This window comes from Eschrichtius robustus, chromosome Y (genome assembly GCF_028021215.1).
Source record: "Eschrichtius robustus isolate mEscRob2 chromosome Y, mEscRob2.pri, whole genome shotgun sequence".
In the NCBI taxonomy this organism is placed as follows: domain Eukaryota; kingdom Metazoa; phylum Chordata; class Mammalia; order Artiodactyla; family Eschrichtiidae; genus Eschrichtius; species Eschrichtius robustus.
In genome coordinates, this window is record NC_090846.1 from 3,034,529 (window position 1) to 3,059,482 (window position 24,954).

Consider the following 24,954-nt stretch of genomic DNA (forward strand, 5'->3'; position numbering starts at 1 on the left):
TCTGTATGACAGACTCTAGGTCCTTCCACCTCACTACAAATAACTCAATTTCATTTCCTTTCATGGCTGAGTAATATTCCATTGTATATATGTGCCACATCTTCTTTATTCATTCATCCGATCATGGACACTTAGGTTGCTTCCATGTCCTGGCTATTGTAAATAGAGCTGCAATGAACATTTTGGTACATGACTCTTTTTGAATTATAGTTTTCTCAGGGTATATGCCCAGTAGTGGGATTGCTGGATCGTATGGTAGTTCTATTTTTAGTTTTTTAAGGAACCTCCATACTGTTCTCCATAGAGGCTGTATCAATTTACATTCCCTCCAATGCAAGAGGGTTCCCTTTTCTCCAAACCCTTTTCAGCATATATTGTTTGTAGACCTTTTGGTGATGGTCATTCTGACCGGTATGAGGTGACACCGCATTGTAATTCTGATTTGCCTTTCTCTAATGATTAGTGATGTTGAGTATCCTTTCAGGTGTTTGTTGGCAAGCTGTATATCTTCTTTCGAGAAATGTCTACTTAGGTCTTCTGCCCATTTTTGGATAAGGTTGTTTGTTTTTATCATATTGAGCTGCATGAACTGCTTGTATATTTTGTTTTTATCATATTGAGCTGCATGAATTGCTTGTATATTTTGGAGATTAATCCTTTTTCAGTTGCTTCATTTGCAAATATTTTCTCCCATTCTGAGGGTTGTCTTGTCGTCTTGTTTGTGGTTTCCTTTGCTGTGCAAAAGGTTTTAAATTTCATTAGGTCGCATTTGTTTATTTTTTTTATTTCCCTTTCTCTAGGAGGAGGGTCAAAAGGATCTTGCTGTGATTTATGTCATAGAGTGTTCTGCCTATGTTTTCCTCTAAGAGTTTTATACTGTCTGGCCACACATAGGTCTTTAATCCATTTTGAGTTTACTTTATGTATGGTGTTAGGAAGTGTTCTAATTTATTCTTTTACATGTAGCTGTCCACTTTTCCCAGCACCACTTATTGAAGAGGTTATCTTTTCTCCATTGTATATTCTTGCCTCCTTTATCAAAAATAAGGTGACCATATGTGTGTGGGTTTACCTCTCAGCTTTCTATCCTGATCTGTTGATCTATATTTCTGTTTTTGTACCAGTACTATACTGTCTTGATTACTGACGTTTTATAGTATAGTCTGAAGTCAGGGAACCTGATTCCTCCAGTTCCGTTTTTCTTTCTCAAGATTGCTTTGACTATTCAGGGTCTTTTGTGCTTCCATACAAATTGTGAAATTACTTATTCTAGTTCTGTCCAAAATGCTATTGATAGTTTGCTAGGGATTGCAATGAATCTGTAGAGTGCTTTGGGTAGTATAGTCATTTTCACAATGTTGATTCTTCTAACCCAAATACATGCTATATCTCTCCATCTGTTTGTATCATCTTTACTTTACTTTCTTTCATCAGTGTCTTATAGTTTTCTGCATACAGGTCTTTTGTCTCCTTAGGTAGGTTTATTCCTAGGCTACGTTGAATAATAGTGGTGAGAGTGGACAACATTGTCTTGTCCCTGATCTTAGTGGAAATGGTTTCAGTTTTTCACCATTGAGAACAATGTTCGCTGTGGGTTTTTCATATATGGGCTTTATTATGTTGAGGTAAGTTCCCTCTATGCCTATTTTCTGGACGGTTTTTATCATAAATCGGTGTTGAATGTTGTCAAAAGCTACTTCTGCATTTGTTGGGATGATCATGTGGTTTTTCTCCTTCAGTTTGTTAATATGGTTTATCATATTGATTGATTTGTGTATATAGAAGAATCCTTGCATTCCTGGGATAAACCCCACTTGGTCAGGGTGTATGATCCTTTTAATGTGCTGTTGGATTCTGTTTGCTAGTATTTTGTTGAGGATTTTTGCATCTATGTTCATCAGTCATATTGGCCTGTAGTTTTCTTATTTTGTGACATCTTTGTCTGATTTTGGAATCAGGGTAATGGTGGCCTTGTAGAATGAGTTTGGGAATGTTCCTCTCTCTGCTGTATTTTGGAAGAGTTTGAGAAGGATAGGTGTTAGCTCTTCTCTAAAGGTTTAATAGAATTTGCCTCTGAAGCCATCGGGTCCTGTGCTTTTGTTTGTTGGAAGATTTTTAATCACAGTCTCAATTCCAGTGCTTGTGATGGGTCTGTTTATATTTTCTATTTCTTCCTTTTCAGGGTCAGAATGTTGTGCTTTTCTTAGAATTTGTGCATTTCACCCAGATCGTCCATTTTATTGGCATAGAGTTGCTTGTAGTAATCTCTTGTGATCCTTTGTATTTCTGCAGTGTCAGTTGTTACTTCTCCTTTTTCATTTCCAAGTCTATTGATTTGAGTCTTCTCCCTTTTTTTCTTGATGAACCTAGCTAATGGTTCATCAATTTTGTATAGGTTCTCAAAGAACCAGCTTTTAGTTTTATTGATCTTTGCTGTTGTTTCCTTCATTTCTTTTTCATTTATTTCTGATCTGATTTGCATGATTTCTTTCCTTCTGCTAACTTTAGAGGTTTTTTGTTTTTCTTTCTCTAATTGCTTTAGGTATAAGGTTAGGTTTTTTTATTTGAGATTTTTCTTGTTTCTTGAGGTAGGATTATATTGCTATAAAATTCTCTCTTAGAACTGCTTTTGCTGCATCCCATACGGTTTGGGTCATCTTGTTTTCATTGTCATTTGTTTCTAGGTATTTTTTTATTTCTGCTTTGATTTATTCAGTGATCTCTTAGTTATTTAGTAGTGTATTGTTTAGCCTCCATGTGTTTCTATTTTTACATTTTTTCCCTGTAATTGATACCTAGTCTTATAGAGCTGTGGTCAGAAAAGATCCTTGATACGATTTCAATTTTCTTAAATTTACCAAGACCTGTTTTGTAACCCAAGATATCATCTATCCTGGAGAGTGTTCCATGAGCACTTGAGAAGAAAGTGTATTGTGCAATTTTTGGATGGAATGTCGTATAAATATAAATTAAGTCCATCTTTTTCAATATGTCATTTAAAGCTTCTGTTTCCTTATTTATTTTCATTTTAGATGATCTGTCCATTGGTGAAAGTGGGGTGTTAATGTCCCCTACTATGATTGTGTTACTGTCGATTTCCCCATTTGGGGCTGTTAACATTTGCCTTATGTACTGAGGTGCTCCTATGTTGGGTGTATAAATATTTACAATTGTTATATCTTCTTCTTGGATTGATCCCTTGATCATTATGTACTGTCCTTCTTTGTCTCTTGTAATAGTCTTTGTTTTAAAGTCTAGTTTGTCTGATATGAGAACAGCTATTCCAGCTTTCTTTTGATTTCCATTTGCAGGGAATGTCTTTTTCCATCCCCTCACTTTCAGTCTGTATATGTTTCTACGTCTGAAGTGGGTCTCTTGTAGATGGCATATATACGGGTCTTGTTTTTGTATCCATTCAGGCAGTCTATGTCTTTTGGTTGGAGCATTTAATCCATTTACATTTAATGTAATTATCAATATGTATGTTCCTAATACCACTTTCTTAATTGTTTTGGGTTTGCTATTGTAGGTCTTTTCTTTCTCTTGTGTTTCCTGCCTAGAGAAATTCCTATTGCATTTGTTGTAAAGCACGTTTGGTGTTGCTGAATTCTCTTAGCTTTTGCTTGTCTGTAAAGGTTTTAGTTTCTCCGTCAAATCTGAATGAGATCCTTGCTGGGTAGAGTAATCTCGGTTGTAGGTTTTTCCCTTTCGTCACTTTAAATATGTCCTGCCACTCTATTCTGGCTTGCAAAATTTCTGCTGAAAGATCAGCTGTTAACCTTATGGGGATTCCCTTTTATGTTATTTGTTGCTTTTCTCTTGCTGCTTTTAATATTTTTTCTTTTTATTTAATTTTTGATAATTTGATTAATACGTGTCTTGGCATGCCTCTCCTTGGATTTATCCTGTATGGGATTCTCTGTGCTTCCTGGACTTGATTGACTATTTCCTTTCCCATATTAGTGGAAGTTTTCAACTATAAACTCTTCAAATATTTTCTCAGACCCTTTCTTCTTCTCTTCTTCTTCTTGGACCCCTATAATTTGAATGTTGGTATGTTTAATGTTTTCCCAGAGGTCTGTGAGACTGTACTCAATTCTTTTCATTCTTTTTTCTTTATTCTGCTCTGAGGTAGTTACTTCCACTATTTTATCTTCCTGGTCACTTATGCGTTCTTCTGCCTCAATTATTCTGCTACTGATTCTTTTTAGAGAATTTTTAATTTCATTTATGGTGTTGTTCATCATTGTTTGTTTGCTCTTTAGTTCTTCTAGGTCTTTGTCATATGTTTCTTGTATTTTCTCCATTCTATTTCCAAAATTTTGGATCATCATTACTATCATTACTCTTAATTATTTTTCAGGTAGACTACCTATTTACCCTTCATTTGTTTGGTCTGGTGGGTTTTTATCTTGTTTCTTTGTGTATTTCTCTGTCTTCTCATTTTGCTTGACTTACCGTTTTTGGCATCTCCTTTTCACAAGCTGCAGGCTCGTAGTTCCCATTGTTTCTGGTGTCTGCCCCCAGTGGGTAAGTTTGGGTCAGTGGATTGTATAGGCTTCGTGGTGGAGGGGACTGGTACCTGTGTTCTGGTGGATGAGGCTGGATCTTGTCTTCTTGGTGGTCAAGACTGTGTCTGGTGGTGTGTTTCTGAGTGTCTGTGAACTCAGTATGATTTTAGGCAGCCTCTCTGCTAATGGGTAGGTTGAGTTCCTGTCTTGCTAGTTGTTTGACATAGGGTGTTCAGCACTGTCGCTTGCTGGTCATCTAGTGGAGCTGGGTCTTAGCTTTTCGATGGAGATCTCTTGGAAAGCTCTCGCTGATTGATATTACATGGGGCCGGGAGGTCTCTGGTGGACCAATGTCTTGAATTTGGCTCTCCCCCCACAGAGGCTCAGGACTGACACCTGGCCAGAGCACCAAGAGCCTGTCAGACACATGGCTGGGGAAGATGGGCTATGAGTTAGGTGTCAGCCACTGCCCTACTGTAGCTCTGTCTCAGCTGTCTCCAAAGGTCACCCAGATACATTTTGTTATTCCACCATTTCTCAGAACTTGCACACTCCAGTCTGGGATTTGTAGATGTTCTCCTGATACTCTTTATTGAAATACCTTGCATTCATGGTGATGAGACATGCTAATAGTGTTTGTTCTCTTCAGTTCAAAGACTGGGAGTCAGCTTTCATGTGGCCAAGTCAGGAGCAGCTGGCCAACAGTCCCAAAGTGATAACATGTCACATTCCAAGAAGGCTTTCTGCAGTTCCTGAACAGTAGTCCCAAGCAGCCACTCCACTCAGCTACAGCACTATGACCGGGGAACTCAGTGGGACCCTCAAATGAGGATTGCTTCCAGCCCTAGGGCCTGATTTGTCCACCCAGGCAAGGAGCTGAGGAGAGTGTCTCCTGGCCCTGTCTCATCAGAGGAGTGGACACCTGGAAGCTGTGCAGCCAATAGCATGGGAGTTGAGAAGTGGGTGGGTGGGGCTGACAGCCTCCCAAGAAAAGCTGGAACCATGTGGAGGGTTCCTGTCCTACTGCCCAGGTGGGAAGAATTCATGAATCTGGATTTTAGCTGAGTTGATTTCCAAGTAAAGTGTAGAAGGTATTGCCTGGTTTCTCCAAGAAAGATTTGTGGAGAAACGTCTTTTCTGATAGCATGGATCCTCCTAACATCAACAGACCAACATATATTCTGAGATTTCTATACCAGCACAACACTGAAAGACTGATTTTGAGGGATCAATCAGAGATGAGACAAAATGTACGAAAATGACTCCAAGGTCTGAGTCACAAATGCTGACACCAGAGAAAGAGGAGCCATGACCCAGAGACCAGGGCTAGTGAGGTCTCTATGGGCCCAGAGGGCAGAGCAATGAGCCACAGATGATTACTGTCAGGCTTTGAAACCCAATAGAATTTGCCTGGCTGTATTTCAAACATGCTTGGGACAAATGATCCCTTTATTACTTCCATTTTCTCTCTTTCAAAATGGAAATGTCTTTCCTATGCTGCTATTTATCTACATTGAAGATACCATTATCTATCTGGAAGCAGATTTCTTGTTTTCTAGTTTCACTGATCTAGAAATGGAGGGGAATTTTTTTCTCTCAGATGGGTCATATGCAGAACTTCAACCCTACCTTACCTAGATTACTTCAAAGACATCTGGTATTTTTTTGAGCTGATATTTATATTTTGGACCTAGAGTTGATGCTGGAATGGGTTAAGGCTTTTGGGGATGTTGACATGCAGTCAATGTATTTTTCATGTAAGAAAGACATGAACTGGTTGGGGACCAGGAGTGGAGGGCAGGATTGCTAACTTCTAGCCTTAAGACTTATAAATTTCTCTTTTTTAACTTTGTGGTACTTTGTTACTGCAAACCTAGGAAACTAATACAATGGCCTGTACTTCCTCAGTTATCCACCACCACCAAAGTCAACTGTGACTATTGTCTTCTTACTTCTCTAAAATCTGGCTGATACCCTTTCAGGCCACTAGAGACCAACCAGTGCATTACTAAGCTACCTTCTATGATTTATACTTCTCTGGGTTCCTCAAACCAGGTCATCAGTGCCCAAGGCCCATCCCAGGACTTATCAATTATGTCTGTGTGGCTAAACTGAAGGATATTCATGTTGCTTGCTGGAAAAGTAACAGCTCTAATGTGTAAACCTCAACCTTCCGGGTGCTGGGAAGTTCCACACCTGTAAGGGTAGAGAGATATGCCCATGGATGTAACCATAAAGCAAATATACACAGATATAACCACAAAAATCTGTGAAGGTAGAGGATGATAAACATAGCATTTACAGAGACATACCCACACAGACACTCCCTGTCCTAGGTGTACCTCCTCCTGCACCTTCCACAGGATCCCAAAACCCTCTCCACTCACTGTACCTTGTTTTCAATGGGTGTCTGGCCATACTCTAAATCATACCAGTTCAGTAGCTGATGTAAAGTAGCTGTTGGGAGAAACACACACTCCTCACCTTCTACCAGCCACTCCTTGAGATGTCAGGTCACCTGATGTGTGAGGACCACAGGGAAAAAAATAAGGTAGGAGACTCAGAGGCAATTCCAGGAACTACACCTACCCACCAACAGTCTAGAGGACTGCTTGTGATCATTTGTATGGATGGAGAAACCAACAAGTCCAGAATTTGTGCAGGTTGACGCAAGGAAGCACAAATACCTTCAAAGAGCTCAGCATTGTTGATATGGCTAGGGAAGGTACTGAAGTCTTGACTCCTTCTTTATTTGCACCTCAATATATTTATACCAGTGGTGCTCCACAGGGAATCTGGACACCAGATATATAACAAAGGTTTCTAGTTATCTGGGGGTTAATTATATGACAACTTATAGTTAGTAACTGCAGTTGGGCAAATAACACCCAAACAAGAAAAATACAAGAACCCATAAAGTCAGTGCCCACCAATCACCATGTCATTAATTCCACACTCCCCGCTTATGAAACTGTGTTTCTCTGGGCTGATTTTGTAATGATATTCATCAACTTAAGACCAAACAAATCTACTGCAAACTTAATTTATCAGTAACAAATATATCAGGAAACATATTTAACAAAAATATTTCAGAAGCAGTCTCACTGATGTCAGAAATTAATCAAGAATGCCTATCACTCCTAATCTAGTTTACACTGGAAAACCAGTAGAATGAGAAAACTACTCACAAATAACTATAAACAAAAAAATCATGATGACTCAATAGATACTAATTACTTATGATTTTGGTGTGCTATTCAAAACTTTCTAGATGCTAATGTGCTTGTAAGAACCCTATGAGGTAGATACAATCATAATCACCTTTATATTAATGCAAGAGGCACAGAGATGTACAGGAATTTGCCAATAGCTCAGAGCTCATACATAAAATAACCAAAATGTAAACAAGACAGTGAGACCAGAGTACTTGCAAATATTATTGAGGCAAAAGATATCACTACACATAAAGACCACAGGTGGTTTTATAAATCGGGACTGGCAAACAAAGAATTCAGCAAGTTGCTGCATAAAAGATTAACTTTCAATAAGAGTGTTCCTGGCAACAGAAAAGCTTTCTGGAAGACTCTACAATTATTAATATACTATTAGTGCCATTATTAATTAAGTATATTATTAACACATTATTAATAATACTATGTATTAAACATAAAATACCCTATGACCTTGAAATTCTACTCATAGACAGCCAACAGAAATGCAAGTGTGTGGAAAAAAAAAAAAGAAACATGTACGAGACTATTCAAGGAAGCATTATTTGAATTGCTTTGTAAACATACTTTGGACATCACACTTGGATTCTACAGGTTCTAAGAGAAACAACAAGCCACTTTAAGACATAAATAAAAGACAAACTGCACAAATCAACTTTGGCACATTCATAAGACTTCATTTACAAAGTCTGTATTTTACAAAAAGACTTGAAGCAAATATGAAAAACGTTCACACTTATTTTTTGGAAATACAGAATATTTGTTAATTGAACTTTATAACTTTCTCCCATTTTTTTCCCTATGTTTCAAAATAATTACAAACTTAAAATTTTTTCACAATTAAACTTTTTAGCAAATCAAACAATAAAAAGTTCATGGTTGGGGGGTCCAAGAGGGAGGTGATATATGTATACAGATAACTGATTCATTTCATTGTACAGCAGAAACTAACACACCATTGTAAAGCAACTATATCCCAATTTTTTAAAAAGTTCATGCTTATCTCAATGAATTGTAGAATATTTAATGGATAAAATTTAAGACAATTGGGCTTACAATTAAAAACTTTAAATACCCTATTAATAAACTAAGAATATAAGTGAATTTCCTTACCTGGTAATGGGTTTATTAGAAACAGACAAGAAATAATACAGTTAGATATAACTTAAAACAGTTCCATTAAAATCAGGAACAGATACACAGGACTATGTTAGTCTTATTATTCTACATTGACTATGTTAGCCAAAACTTCAGAAAGGGAGACCTGACTGAAATACAGAGGCATTTATTTGAGGTTTTTTAGGACTGAAACCCAGGTGACAGGGCTTCAAGAAGTACTTGAATTATGTTCCACCAAACAAAATGGAGAAAGCTTATAAAGGCAAAAACCATAAAGTCACAGTTACTTACATGAGTAGTGTGTCAAGAATTATAACTGGAGCTAGCAAGAAGTAGGGTGTTTGTTAAGCAAATGGCTGCATAGTTACAGGAGGGAAAGCCCTCTTTATCCTTGTGCCAATTGCACAATGCTGCAATTGGCAAATGTCGTTTTAAAAATGGATGGTGTCTTTGAGTTTGCAATAGTTCACAAAAATTAAAGTTCTCAGTAGTACAGGGATGTATCTGAGACTAGATCTTCAATGGCTGCCTGACTTCATTCTGTATGCCTGAATAATGATTACACCATTATGATTTCAATCTGTCATCAAAACCTCTAGCTAGCACAAAGAAAGGAAAAAAAGAATACTGTAAAAGAAGGAAAAATTTTCACCTGTAGGTTTTTGAGTCTACAATAGATAATTCAAGGGAATCTACAAAAAATTAGAAATAATGAAAGTTATGCTATCTTGTTATAGATACTTTAAAGGCAAGTAAGTGCAGCCAAACTTTTAAGAAAAATATGATTAAAATTTTACATATGACTAAAATCACAAAAACATTCAGTCACTCATTCCATGTAACAATTATATACTTGCTACCAAAAGTTTATAAGACAATTAATGACAAGTCTCCCTCATGAATACACATGTAAAGGTCTTAAGCAAACTATTACAAAATAAATTCTATAATATATTAAGATTGGATTAAACCTCAAATCAAAAAGAGTCCTGCTATTAGAAAATCAACTTACTTCATATTACCATTAGGAAAATGATAAGCATTTCAACATGCATAGGAAATAGAAAGTAACAAACTTCTAAAAGATGCTGCTGACCCCTGTGCAAAACCACCCCCTGAAGTCAAGGGTTACAATAAATCCTGGTCCCAGAATTACAGGTCTCCCACCCCAAAAGGCTACACCATTCCACGTGTCCAATTTCTCACTAAAGCCCCATGTCCAGAATCTCCTTTTATGTTCTAGACCCAGACTCTGGACCTTATGCTATCTGAAAGGGATGCTAAAACATATAGATATACAGATATAGATAGATATATAGATATAGATATAGATATATAGATATAGATACATATCTCAAAGATTCACTCATCAAAAGCGATCTTCTCCCACCCAATACCACTCACCATTACCTAATAAACTGCCAACAGTCACTAGGAATTAAATTCTACAAAGGAAAACAAGTTCCTCTCTGTTAAGACATAAACTTCAATTGCTTTGAAGGTGAGTCCAAGGGTCTGTAGGTTCCCAGGAAACGTAGCGCCTTAGAAGGCACCCTTTCACTCCCCACAGCCACTCCTCTCCTGCTGTAATCTAAGGCCACACGACCTGCCCCACCACCAAGGTAGCTCCCTAATAAATCCTTCCTCCTATGCCCAGTTTGACTCCACGGCGTTAAAAACCCAGTCCCCTCCATGCCCTCATGACTTGAATATGCCCACAGACTAACGAGGTGTCTTGGCTTAATAGCTCCCTCCAGGACTAGTACCACTTTCTACTGCTTTCACAGTCCTTGACCTGCTGCCACTGACTTTGCAAAGCTGATACCCTTTCCACTACCAGTCAGTCCTCTGCTTCCACCGCCTCAGTAGTGGCCTCAACTATCACCATTTCAGTCCCCTTAAATGTCTCATAGCTACTGAGCCAAAGACAGGAAGTGACCTGACATTTATATTTCCTAACACGTGGACCGGAAACAAATAGTTCCTGAAAGCAGCACTGGCATCAGCTGCTTTAGTCACCTTGGAAAAGGGAAGTGTGAAAGGAAAGCCATATTTTTTAAGGGTTCATGGGAATCCCTTTTGTGGAAAATGAACTCCTATTAGCCCATTCTCCCAGTGATAAAATATGGAAAATACCAATAAAAATATAAGGGAATTAAAGTGTGTCACTATAGAAAATTAATAAATTACTAAAAATTAATTATTATTAATTCACGAAGGAAGAGAACAAGAGAGGAAGCAAGAGCAAGAGTCAATCACAAAGCAACTACAAAACAGCTAGAAAACAATTATTGAGATAACAAGTTCATTTCTTTCAATAGCTAATTTAAAATCAAATGTATTTAACTCTCTAACCCAAAGGCACAGAGTGACAGAATGAATAAAAAATTAAAACCAGTAATATGCTATCTACAAGAGACTCACTTCAGCTGTAGAGGCACATATAGGCTTAAAGCGAAGAGAGGAAAAAAAGATATTTCATGCAAATGGAAATCAAAAGGGATCAGGGGGCTTCCCTGGTGGTGCAGTGGTTGAGAATCCACCTGCCAATGCATGGGACACGGGTTCAAGCTCTGGTCTGGGAAGATCCCACATGCCACAGAGCAACTGGCCCTGTGAGCCACAACTACTGAGCCTGCGCATCTGGAGCCTGTGCTCTGCAACAAGAGAGGCCGCGATAGTGAGAGGCCCGCGCACCACGATGAAGAGTGGCCCCCACTTGCCACAACTAGAGAAAGCCCTCGCACAGAAACGAAGACCCAACACAGCCAAAAATAAATAAATAAATAAATACATTTTTAAAAAATAAAATAAAATAAAAAATCATCTCTTTGACTTAACAAAATGCATCTTTATAAAAAAAAGGGGGGGGGAGAGTAGGGATTATACCAGACCAAAAAAAAAAAAAAAAAAAAAAAAGACTAACCCAAACTCTATAACAAGAGAAAAAGAAGGTTATACAATGATAAAGTGGTCAATTCATTGAGGATATAGAAACTGTAAATATATATGAATGTGTATATATACATATATATTTATATATATATGTATCTTGCTCTCTTCCTTTGTGGATTATTAATTTTCTATAATGATACATTTTAATTCTTTTATATTTATATTGTGTGTATTTACTATGGTTTGTTTTGTGTTTACCCTCTGGCTATTACAGTCTATTTTAAGATAACAATTAAATACTATTATATATAATGGAATTTAATCTGAAAAAAAATACTGAATCACTATACTGTACACATGAAACTAACACAATATTGTAAATAAACTATACTTCAATAAACAAAAATAAAGGTAAGTTACTGAAAATAGTTTTCACACTTTTTTTTTACTTTTCTTTGCAACAAACTAGAGATATAAACCTTTATTTCACAACATATATAGGTATATGCACCCAACATCCAAGCACTGAAATATACAAGTAAATATTAACAGATCTGAAGGGATAAGTAGACAAGGATACACTTACAATAGAGAACTTAAATACCCCACTTTCAATAATGGATAAATCGTCTGACAGAAAATCAATAAGGAATCAATCATTGGACTTAAACTATACATTAGGTCAAGTGGAACTAACAGACATAGAGAACATTCTATCCAGTAGTGACAGAATACACATTCTTCCCCAGTGCATATGAAACTTTCTCCAGGATAGATCATATATTAGGTCACAAAGCAAGTCTCAGAAAATATTTTAAAGCCTGAAATTACAGCAAGAATCTTTTTAGACCAAAGGCATAGGAAACTAGAAGTTAAACATAGGATGAACTGGAAAATGCACAAATTTGTGGAAATTAAACAACACACTCCTGAACAACCAATGGGTCAAAAAAATCAAAAGAGAAATTAAAAATATCTTGAAACAAATGAAAGTGAATACACAACATACCAACACTTATGGGATGCAACAAGGGCTGTGCTAAGAAAAAAGTTTGTAGTGATAAAAGACTAGATGATGAAAAAAAGAAAGACCTCAAATACATAACTTGACCTTACACCTCAAAGAAATAGAAAGGCAAGAACTAATCCTCAGATTATGAGAGGAAGACAATAACAAGATCAAAGCAGAAATCAATGAAATGGAGAATAGACCAAAAAAATAAATGATCAATAAAACTTACATTTTTTTAGACTTAGATATTTTATTTCATACAAAGAATGTTTAGATCTTTATATTTTTACATTAAAAAACCAACAATTTTAAAAGGTAATACCTAATTTATGAAAAAGCTCTTGCTAAAAGCTGAAAGCAAATCTTAAAAAGGTGACAAAGCAATGGCCTCATGAAAAAACATGCAAGCGTTTTGAAGATTCTGCAAACCAAGTGGTGACTATTAATATTCACAAGTATAGCTCTATCACATTTGGCTTCAAAGAGGTAAGTAAAGTTGACATTATTTACAACATTAGTTTCAGTCTTCTCTTCCGTCTGGCCTCATTAAATTTTGATGCTTTCCTTTTGAAAATACTTTGGTGTTCCCTTGCATCATGACCTGGATACAGTTGTTCCTTATTGTCAATAATTCACAAATCATTTCTAGACTTTTTTGGCCTCCCTTCAGATGGAAGAGTTGGTTTGTATAAATAGATAAACAAAACTGACAACATTTTAGCTAGTCTTACCAAGGAAAAAGACAAAGGACTAAACAATAAAATTATAAAAGAAAGAGGACACACACAAATGGTATAACTGAAATACCATGAATCATAAGAGTCTACAATGAACAATTATATGACTACAAGTAGATAATCTAAAGGAAATATGTTTATTCCTAGACTTACAACCTACATAGTCTGACTCATGAAAAATAGAAAATTGACAAGCAATAATAAGGAGATGGAATCAATAACAAAAAAAACCCTCTCAAAGACAAAGACCAGATGACTTCATGAGTAAATTATACCAAACATTTCTAAAAAATTAACACCAAATCTTTCTCAAATTCTTCCAAAAAATGGAAGAGGAGGGAAAACTCCCTAAACCATTTTTGCAGCCAGCATCACATTATGCCAAGGGAAGATAAGAATACCATAAAAAAAGAAAACTAGATATTCATACCAATATTCCTGAATATGGAAGCAAAAATTCTCAACAAAACCCTAGCAAACTTAATTCCACAGCATACTATAAAGCTCATACAACATAATCAACTGGGATTTATCCCTGGATGCAAAGATGATTCCGTTTATGCAAATCAATAAATGTGATACATCCCGTTAATAAAATGAAAACAAACGATTATCTCAATAGGTGCAGAAAATTCATTTTAAAAACTTCAGCATCATTTTATGATAAAAACTCTGAACAAATTGGCTATACAAGAAACATCTCAAGATAATAAAGGCCATATATGACAAGTCCACAGCCAACATCATAGTCAGTGGTGAAAGACTGAAAGCTTTTCCTCTGAGTTCAGGAATAAGACAAGTGTGCTCATTCTCAACACTCCAATTGAATGAAGTACTGGAAATCTTAGAAAGGGTAATTAACCTAGAAAAAAAAAGGTATAAACATCATCCAAATTGGAAAGAAAGAAGTAAAATTATGTTTCTGTTCTGTTGACACGATCTTGTATATAAGAAAAATCTTAGCAATACATACACACAGAACTAATAAAACTAATAGAAATCAGTAAAGTTTCAGGTTGGATTACAAATATACAAAAATAAGTTATATTTCTTTAAGCTATCAATGAGTAATCTGAAAGTGAAATAAATAAAATAATTTCATCTACAATATCACCAAAACATCAGAATGCTTAGGAATAAATTGAACAAGGGAAATGAAAGACTGTACACCATAAACTATAAGACATTTATGACAGATATTGAAGAATGCAACTCAGTCTAAAGTATCCTGTGTTCATGAGTCAAAGGAGTTAATATTGTTAAAATTTCCTTTCTACCTGTTGGGATATTTAGATATTGACTAATATCCTTGGAACTGAAAAGAAACTTTGAAACTAAAAAAGCAACTACATAAACTGCAATTATAAAGTTTTTTGTAGGTAACTTACATACGGTCAGGAAGGATCAGGCAGACAGATCATCCAGAGTCATTTACCTACCTTTAATTCATTCAGCTATTGTATGAATTTTGATGAGTGAAACTTAGCCATTTACATTTCCCACTCTCACCACTATTATTCCACATAGTTTTGGAAATTTTACCCACAGCAATCAGAGAAGAAAAAGAAATAAAAGGAATCCAAATCAGAAAAGAAGAAGTAAAGCTGTCACTGTTTGCAGATGACAAGATACTATACATAGAGAATCCTAAAGATGCTACCAGAAAACTACTAGAGTTAATCAATGAACTTGGTAAAGTAGCAGGATACAAAATTAATGCACAGAAATCTCTTGCATTCCTTTACACTAATGATGAAAAATCTGAAAGTGAAATTAAGAAAACACTCCCATTTACCATTGCAACAAAAAGAATAAAATATCTAGGAAGAAACCTACCTAAGTAGACAAAAGACCTGTATGCAGAAAATTATAAGACACTGATGAAAGAAACTAAGGATGATACAGGTAGATGGAGAGATATACCATGTTCTTGGATTGGAAGAATCAACATTGTGAAAATGACACTACTACCCAAAGCAATCTACATATTCAATGCAATCCCGAGAAAACTACCACTGGCATTTTTCACAGAACTAGAACAAAAAATTTCACAATTTGTATGGAAAAACAAAAGATCCCGAAAAGCAAGGAAATCTTGAGAATGAAAAATGGAGCTGGAGGAATCAGGTTCCCTGACTTCAGACTATACTGCAAAGCTACAGTAATCAGGACAGTGTGGTACTGGCACAAAAACAGAAACATAGATCAATGGAACAGGATAGAAAGCCAAGAGATAAACCCACGCAAATACCGTCACCTTATCTTTGATAAAGGAGGCAAGCATATACAGTGGAGAAAAGACAGCCTCTTCAATAAGTGGTGCTCAGAAAACTGGACAGGTACATGTAAAAGTATGAAATTAGAACACTCCCTAACACCATACACAAAAACAAACTCAAAATGGATTAAAGACCTAACTTTAAAGCCAGACACTATCAAAGTCTTAGAGGAAAACATAAGCAGAACACTCTATGACATAAATCACAGCAAGATCCTTTTTGACCCAGCTCCTTGAGAAATGGAAATAAAAACAAAAATAAACAAATGGGACCTAATGAAACTTAAAAGCTTTTGTGCAACTAAGGAAACCATAAACAAGACCAAAAGACAATGCTCAGAATGTGAGAAAATATTTGCAAATGAAGCAACTGACAAAGGATTAATCTAAAAATTTTACAAGCAGCTCAAGCAGCTCAATAACAAAAAAACAAACAACCCAATCCAAAAATGGGCAGAAGACCTAAATAGACATTTCTCCAAAGAAGATATACAAATTGCCAACAAACACATGAAAGAATGCTCAACATCATTAATCATTAAAGAAATGCAAATCAAAACTACAATGAGATATCATCTCACACCGGTCAGAATGGCCATCATCAAAAAATCTAGAAACAGTAAATGCTGGAGAGGACGTGGAGAAAAGGGAACACTCTTGCACTGTTGGTGGGAATGTAAATTGATACAGCCACTATGGAGAGCAGTATGGAGGTTCCTTAAAAAACTAAAAATAGAACTACCATACAACCCAGCAATCCCACTACTGGGCATATACCCTGAGAAAACCTTAATTCAAAAAGAGTCATGTACCAAAATGTTCATTGCAGCTCTATTTACAATAGCCAGGACATGGAAGCAACCTAAGTGTCCATGATCGGATGAATGGATAAAGACAATGTGGCACATATATACAATGGAATATTACTCTGCCATAAAAAGAAATGAAATGGAGTTATTTGTAGTGAGGTGGATGGAGTTAGAGTCTGTCATACACAGTGAAGTAAGTCAGAAAGAGAAAAACTAATACAGTATGCTAACACATATATATGGAATCTAAGGGGAAAAAAAAGCTCATGAGGAACCTAGTGACAAGACAGGAATAAAGACAAAGACCTATTAGAGAATGAACTTGAGGATATAGGGAGGGGGGAAGTGTAAGCTGTTGCAAAGTGAGAGAGTGGCATGGACATATATATACACTACCAAACATAAAATAGATAACTAGTGGGAAGCAACCGCATAGCACAGGGAGATCAGCTCTGTGCTTTGTGACCACCTAGAGGGGTGGGATAGGGAGGGTGGGAGGGAGGAAGATGCAAGAGGGAAGAGATATGGGAACATATGTATATGTATAACTGATTCACTTTGTTATAAAGCAGAAACTAACACACCATTGTAAAGCAATTATACTCCAATAAAGATGTTAAAAAAAATAATTATTGAAAGGTAAGTAAGTTCTAATGCCATCTTACTCTTGTTTGACTCTTTTTTAGTTCCCTGGTTCCTTTCTTCATCTCCTGCTGTCTTCCTTTTTGAATTGATGACGTTCTGTGGTGGTACTCTTTGATTCTCTTTTATCTTTTGTTTATCTACTATAGGGCTCACTTTGTGGTTTCCCTCAGATACTCTTGCCACATCTGAGAAATATGACAGTCTATGATAACAACTTAACTTCAATTACATACAAAAACTTTACACTTTTACTTCCTCCATTTTATGTTTTTGATGTCACAATTTATGTCTTTTTATACTATGTATTTACCAACGTATTATTGTTCCTGTAGTTAATTTCAGTACTTTTGCCCTCTTACTTTTATACAAGAGTTAGATGGTTAACACAACACCATATTAAAGTATTACAGTATTCTCAATCTTACTATATACTTACCTCAACTTGTGTGTTCTGTTTTTCCATGTAACTAATTAGCTCCTTCTATTTCAGCTTGAAGAATTCCTTTTGGTATTTTTTGTAAGGCAGAGCTAGTGGGATGAACTCCCCTAGCTTTTGGTTGTCTGGAATGTGTTTATCTCACCTCATTCTGAAGTACAACTTTGCCCTAGGTAAAGTGTTCTTTTTTTTTTTTTAACATCTTATTGGAGTATAATTGTTTTACAATGGTGTGTTAGTTTCTGCTTTATAACAAAGTGAATCAGCTATACATGTACATCTATCCCCATATCTCCTCCCTCTTGCATCTCCCTCCCACCCTCCCTAAGCCACCTCTCTAGGTCATCACAAAGCACTGAGCTCATCACCCTGTACTATGCGACTGCTTCCCTCTAGCTATCTGTTTTACGTTTGGTAGTGTATATATAAGTCCATACCACTCTCTCACTTCGTCCCAGCTTACCCTTCCCACTCCCCGTGTCCTCAAGTCCATTCTCTACATCTGCATCTTTATTCCTGTCCTGCTCTAAGTTCTTCAGAACCTTTTTTTTTTTTAGATTCTATATATATGTGTTAGCAAACTGTATTTGTTTTTCTCTTTCTGACTTACTTCACTCTGTGTGACAGACTCTAGGTCCATCCACCTCACTACAAATAACTCAATTTTGTTTCTTTCTATGGCACAGTAATATTCCATTGTATATATGTGCCACATCTCCTTTATCCATTCATCAGTCGATGGACACTTACATTGCTTCTATATCCTGGCTATTGTAAATAGAGCTGCAATGATCATTGTAGTACATGACGCTTTTTGAATTATGGTTTTCTCAGAGAATATGCCCAGTAGTGGGACTGCTGGGTCGTGTGGTAGTTCAATTTTTAGTTTTCTAAGTAACCTCCATACTGTTCTCCATAGTGGCTGTATCAATTTACAATCCCACCCACAGAGCAAGAGGGTTCCCTTTTCTCCACACTGTCTCCAAAATTTATTATTTGTAGATTTTTTGATGATGGCCATTCTGACTGGTCTGAAGTGATACCGCATTGTAGTTTTGCTTTACATTTCTCGAATGATTAGCGATGTTGAGCATTCTTTCATGTGTTTGTTGGTAAGCTGTATATCTTCTTGGCAGAGATATCTATTTAGGTCTTCTGCCCATTTTTGGATTGGGTTCTTTGTTTTTTTGATATTGAGGTGCTTGTAAATTTGGGAGATTAATCCTTTGTCAGTTGCTTCATTTGCAAATATTTTCTCCCATTCTGAGGGTTGTCTTTTCGTCTTGTTTATGGTTTCCTTGGCTGTGCAAAAGCTTTTAAGTTGCCTTAGGTGCCATTTGTTTATTTTTGTTTTTATTTCCATTTCTCTAGGAGGTGGGTCAAAAAGGATCTTGCTGTGATTTATGTCATAGAGTGTTCTGCCTATGTTTTCCTCTAAGAGTTTGATAGTGTCTGGCCTTACATTTAGGTCTTTAATCCATTTTGAGATTATTTTTTGTGCATGGTGTTAGGGAATATTCTAATTTCATTCTTTTACCTGTAGCTGTCCAGTTTTCCCTGCACCACTTATTGAAGTCGCTGTCTTTTCTCTATTGTATATTCTTGCATCCTTTACCAAAAATAAGGTGACCATATGTGCATGGGTTTATCTCTGGGCTTTCTATCCCATTCCATTGATCTATATTTCTGTGTTTGTGCTAGCACCATTCTGTCTTCATTACTGTAAGTTTGTAGTATAGTCTGAAGTCAGGGAGCCTGATTCCTCCAGCTCCATTTTTTTCCCTCAATATTGCTTTGGCTAGTTGGGGTCTTTTGAGTGTCCATACAAATAGCGAAATTTTTGGTTCTAGTTCTGTGAAAAAAGCCATTGGTAGTTTGATAGGGATTACATTGGTAAAGTGTTCTTGTTTGGCTGTTGTTTACTGTCAGCAGTTTGAATATATCATCCCATTGCCCCTGGCCTACAAAGTTTCTGCTGCAAAATCCACTGAAAGCTTCTTGGGATTTTCTTTATTAAAAAAGCTTTTTATTTTATTGCTTTAAAAATTTGCTCTGTATTCCATTTTATACAGTTTTATTAGAGTGTATCTTGGAGACGCTAATTTTGGATGGAAATTTTGAGATAACCTATTCGTTTTATTAAGTTGTTTGTCCAACTCTCTCCCCAAATTTGGGAAATTTTCAGCCATTATTTCTCTAAGTAAGCTTTCTGTCCCCTTTTCTCTCTCAGGTCTTCTCCTGAGAGAAGAATGATTTGTAGACTCTTTCTATTAATGCTATTCCATAGTTCACATAGGCTTTCCTCACTCTTCTTTATTCTTTTTTCTTTGTTTTCCTATGACTGGATTAATTCAAAGGTCTTGATTGAGCCTGTTCTTGATGCTCTCTATTGCATTTTTTCCATTTGACTCATATTTTCAGCTCCCAAGTTTATGTTTTGTTCTTTTTTATGTTTTAATCTCTCTGTTAAGCTTCTCATTGTGTGTGTGTGTGTGTGTGTGTGTGTGTGTGTGTGTGTGTGTGTTTATTGTTTTCCTGATTTTATTGAATTTTCTTTCTGTGTAGTTGACTAAGCTTCCTTAAAACAGCTATATATATTTTTTATTACCATGTAAATCACAGATCTCCATTTCTTTGGTGTTGGCTACTGTTCCTTTCATGGTGCCATATTTCCTCGATTTCTTGTGTTCTTTAAAGTCTTTAATTGCTGTGTTCACATTTGAAGAAGGTTTCACCTCCTCCAGTCTTTACTGACTGATTTTAGGAAATAAATACCCTCTGTCAACTCTGCTACAGATTCTGAGGCTTTCTCAGGCCTTTTATATGGGTACATGTACTGCACACTTGTTATTCCGTGTTGTGGCAGAACTTAAGCTTGTGTGCCTTCTGTGAAACCTTCAAAGCTAGATCAATATGGACAGCCTCCCTTTAGTGTTTCCTAGCACACAGCTGAATGCTCAAATTTATGGTTTATTACAGGCCTGAAAATTAGGATGAGCTTTCTGCAAATGTTCACAAGCTGTCTGCAAAACTTCATTCATGCTGCCATTGGGAGCACACAGGGAGCCAGACACAGGGTACAATGAGGGGCTGGGGAGAGGCATGAAGAATTTCAGGAGTGTCCATGTGCCAGCTGGGTAATCCACAGTGGTTAATGCACAGCTCTCTTGATTTAATTCATGATGCAGCTAGTATAATGTCCCTATGATAATTGTTTCAAGCCTGCTGCTATCCACATAGTCTCTCACCACTATCTGGGAAAATTCACATTATCTCACTTTCTTGAGCCAAGTAGGGCTCCCTTGGCATTGAGCTATGCCACATTTGGGGAGGGGTGACTTGGATAAAGTCAAACTGTTCCCTTTACTTTCTTCAATGTGTTTAACCTTAGTTTTTTTTTTCTCCAGCAGTGTGCTGTGGAACTTCTCTGTTGTACCCCGGACTTCCACAAAAGCATTCTCATCCGTGAGTGATTGACAAAACTGGCCTGAAGATTATTGCTTCCTTCCTTGAAACAGACCTATTTATTAATTTGACAGTTGTGTGTAGAGGAAAATTCTGCCTGAAGTCCCTCATAGTATACAATGGTCTAAGTCAGGGGTCCCCAACCCCTGGCCAGGGACCAGTACCAGCCCGCGGCCTGTTAGGAACTGGCGGCACAGCAGGAGGTGAGCGGCAGGCGAGCTAATGAAGCTTCATCGGCCACTCCCCATCGCTCTCATTACAGCCTGAAATAGACCCCCCCAATCTGTGGAAAAATTGTCTTGCATGAAACTGGTCCCTGGTGCCAAAAATTTGGGGACCCCTGCTCTAAGTATTCTCAACAATAACATTACAAATAATAATATACTTGAATCGTGCTTTTTATGTTGTAAGGTTTTATTTTAGGTGCTTTATTTGTTGTATTTTTTTCCCCATTTATAGATAGTGGATCAAAGGATCAGAAATATTATTTTTCAAGCTAATATATTATAGGACTAACGTGTTCTAATTCCAGAACTTGTAACCTTTATACTGTACCTCCTTGTTCTTTGTTTCCTTCTTGGCCCTCTAGGATTTTTGGTTAACTTTACCTGCTCACAAACCTCTCACTACCTGATGACAACTTGAATGCTTTCCTCTAGATTCCTATGTTCCTCTATCATATCTCACTCCTACCTGGGCATGCCACAAATTTCCCAAGACAAGCTTATGATTCTCATTCTATTTCAGTTACTTCCTTCACTATATCCACTGAGTTCCTGGAGGCAGAAACAAGCCTCTTGGGCCTTCCCTGGTGGCACAGTGGTTAAGAATCTGCCTGCCAATGTAGGGGACACAGGTTCGAGCCCTGGTCTGGGAAGATCCCACATGCTGTGGAGCAACTAAGCCCGTGCACCACAACTACTGAGCCCATGTGCCACAACTACTGAAGCTCACGCGCCTAGAGCGTGTGCTCCACAAGAGAAGCCACTGTAATGAGAAGCCTGTGAAGTAGCCTCTTCACTGCAGTGAAGAGTAGCTCCCGCTCACCGCAACTAGAGAAAGCCCGTGCACAGCAACAAAGACCCAACGCAGCCAAAAATAAATAAATGAAATAAATTAATTTAAAAAAACATGTGCATCCAATGGCCATTTCATCTCAAGGTCTGCAGAGTATCTCCAGCAATTAAAGGGCATTGCGTTTGTTCACATTTATCAAGCACCCAGATTAGAGAGGTAAATTTCGGTGACAATCCACAGTCCCAGTGGCAAGAGCTATATTCTCACCAGCCTTCATTATTATCAGAAGTAGTCAAGCCAACGCAATATTAGAGGAAGTCAATTGACAGAATTCTGGAAGTTTTGCTTGTTGAAACAGTCAGGGAGTGTATTCTGATTCCTCTGAAGACTCAGCAGCCATTTGGGTAGTCTGCATCAATACACTAGGAAAACATCACCAAAACACTAAGGGGGCACGATAGAGCTATGGAAATACCTCCTTGGACCATGGAATGGAGCACAAGAGTCCTTGCTTTTGCAGTTATGCATTAAACATCTTGATGGCTCAAAGCAATGCTATTCAGTTTTCCTCATAGTATGTTGTCTAACAGAACCACCTGTCTTTTCTCCCTGAGGAGAAATTTCCTAGATTTCATCCAGAATTAGGTAGGCAAGTCATAACCACACGGAGCAAAAGAATAGGGTGGAATGGTTAGAATGTGCAAGAAAAAGAGTTTAAAAACTGCTCCCGCATTCAGCCAAGAACACAATTGTGATGCATTAGGCTACATGCCTTCCCTAATCAGTTATACTCTTCCTCATGTAATCTCATTTATTCTGTGGCTTGATTACCACATGGATATCAACTTTCAGCTCCATCTTTGGCTCCATTCTTGAATTCCAGAACCAAATGTTAAAGGATACCTCTCAACTCAGTGTTCCCAATCTTTACATCATCTCCTGTTGCCACTCCAGACCTTGGTCTTATATTTGGTATCTTCGCTGAACCTCCGTGCATCACACTTCAACCAAACACCTGAGTGTCTGGTTCTATTGGGCCTTCCAAGTGTCTTTCAAACGAGCAGTCTTTCCAAACTTCTTCCTTGATCTGGTCTCCTCATATTCCTCAGTAAATCTGACTCCTTGAGTTTTACCTTATCAGAATTTTTTTTTTTTTTACCTGATCAGAATTTCTACCAGCTTCTCTTCAGACTATCTAACTCAGCTTGATGAGTGCCCTTTGAGCTAGTTATGAAGTATCCGTGGCTAACTTCCAATGCTCTCCTCAATAACAGGGACCAGGGTGAATTCTCCAAGTTCCTAACAGTTATCCCAGCTAGAGACATTTTCTCCCCAGAAGGGATTTGCAGCAATAGACTTTTCTCTTATGATTTTATTTCATATTGTGATTTAAAATTGTCCCAACTATCTGCACTATGTGGTGCCAACCACAACCTTACCTTTTCACTCAGCTCAGGTATTGCTGAGTCATCTCCAGAACAAGGTATAGTGGAAGGACCCATTCCTACTCATATATATATATGTACTATGTCTTCTCAACTCAGTCTGTCCCCAGCCCTCTTACTTAGCAGTACCAAGCAAGGAATGGGTAAGAGGGCTTCGTTGAGGTTTGCTTTAGAGAGAAGACTTGGCCACTGGACAGTCAACCTCACCACACCTAATGCCGCACTTCTATCTGTCCCATCCTTCTCCCGGGGAGAACTGGAGGTGATGCTGAGGTTTTCCATCAAGGATATTCACACAGCTATGAGCAGTAGTCAAAAAGGGAGAAGATGGGTAATTAAGGTGTGGTTTCTCCCAGCTGACGCCCTAAGTCTGAGGATGGTCAGGACTTTTTATATAAGAATTGATGTTCTTGCCGGTGACGGTTTTATAGCTGGGATGGTACTTAACTGCATGTAAAACTTTGATGGAGCTTCACAGGTGAAGGATGGAGTCCAGTCAGTCTTGACAAAAAGGCACAGTATTTAAAAATAGGATCTGAAAATAATAAACTTGGTAATAGTAAATGAAACTTGAAAAGGGCTCCCTGACAAGAATGATGCAGGAATGCGAATGGACAGGTGGTCAGTAGTCTCCACTGAGTCAAAGTTCCACTACATTGCAAGGGGCGTAGCATCTCCTTTTGAGTTCTGGACGTGTCTTAGAAAATCAGCATCCACTATGCAGAAAGCTGGTCTAGCTACAGGGGAAAGCTGAGAGAATCTGGTTAGCGTGTAAGAAGGCAGATGGACAGGGCAGGAATATAGGTGAAAAACACATACCTATGGATGACTTCCTTTTACAGTGTGATTCCACCACTACAAATATAGAAGTAGCTGTGGGTGAGGGGGAGTTGAGAAATGACCCGTGGAGCTATCTAGCAATACCCAATGTGTCCTCTTTTGGAAGAAAAAGTTGCTGATCACCCTGTGCTACGCGGCTGCTTCCCACTAGCCATCCATTGTACACTTGGTAGTGTATATATGTCTATGCCACTCTCACTTCTATTTCTTTTTAAACAGAGAGGACAAAGGAAAAAATAGCAAACCAATGATTTACCAGTACAGTTGGATTTAATCTTTTCTCATAAGCTTGGATGTGAGGCAAATTCCATGCTGGTGCGGAGGGGCTGAGACTTTAGTATTATCACCTGAACCTACAGAGCTAAAGAAAGGCTGGTCTTTCCCACAGACAACAGGGTGTGGGCCTTTGACAAAAGAAGGATATGACACACTTGGATTAATAACTCTTTATTAAGAATTCCAACTCCAAACAGTAGATAGCAGCAACAACAACAAAAAGTTCTCAAAAGAACTTA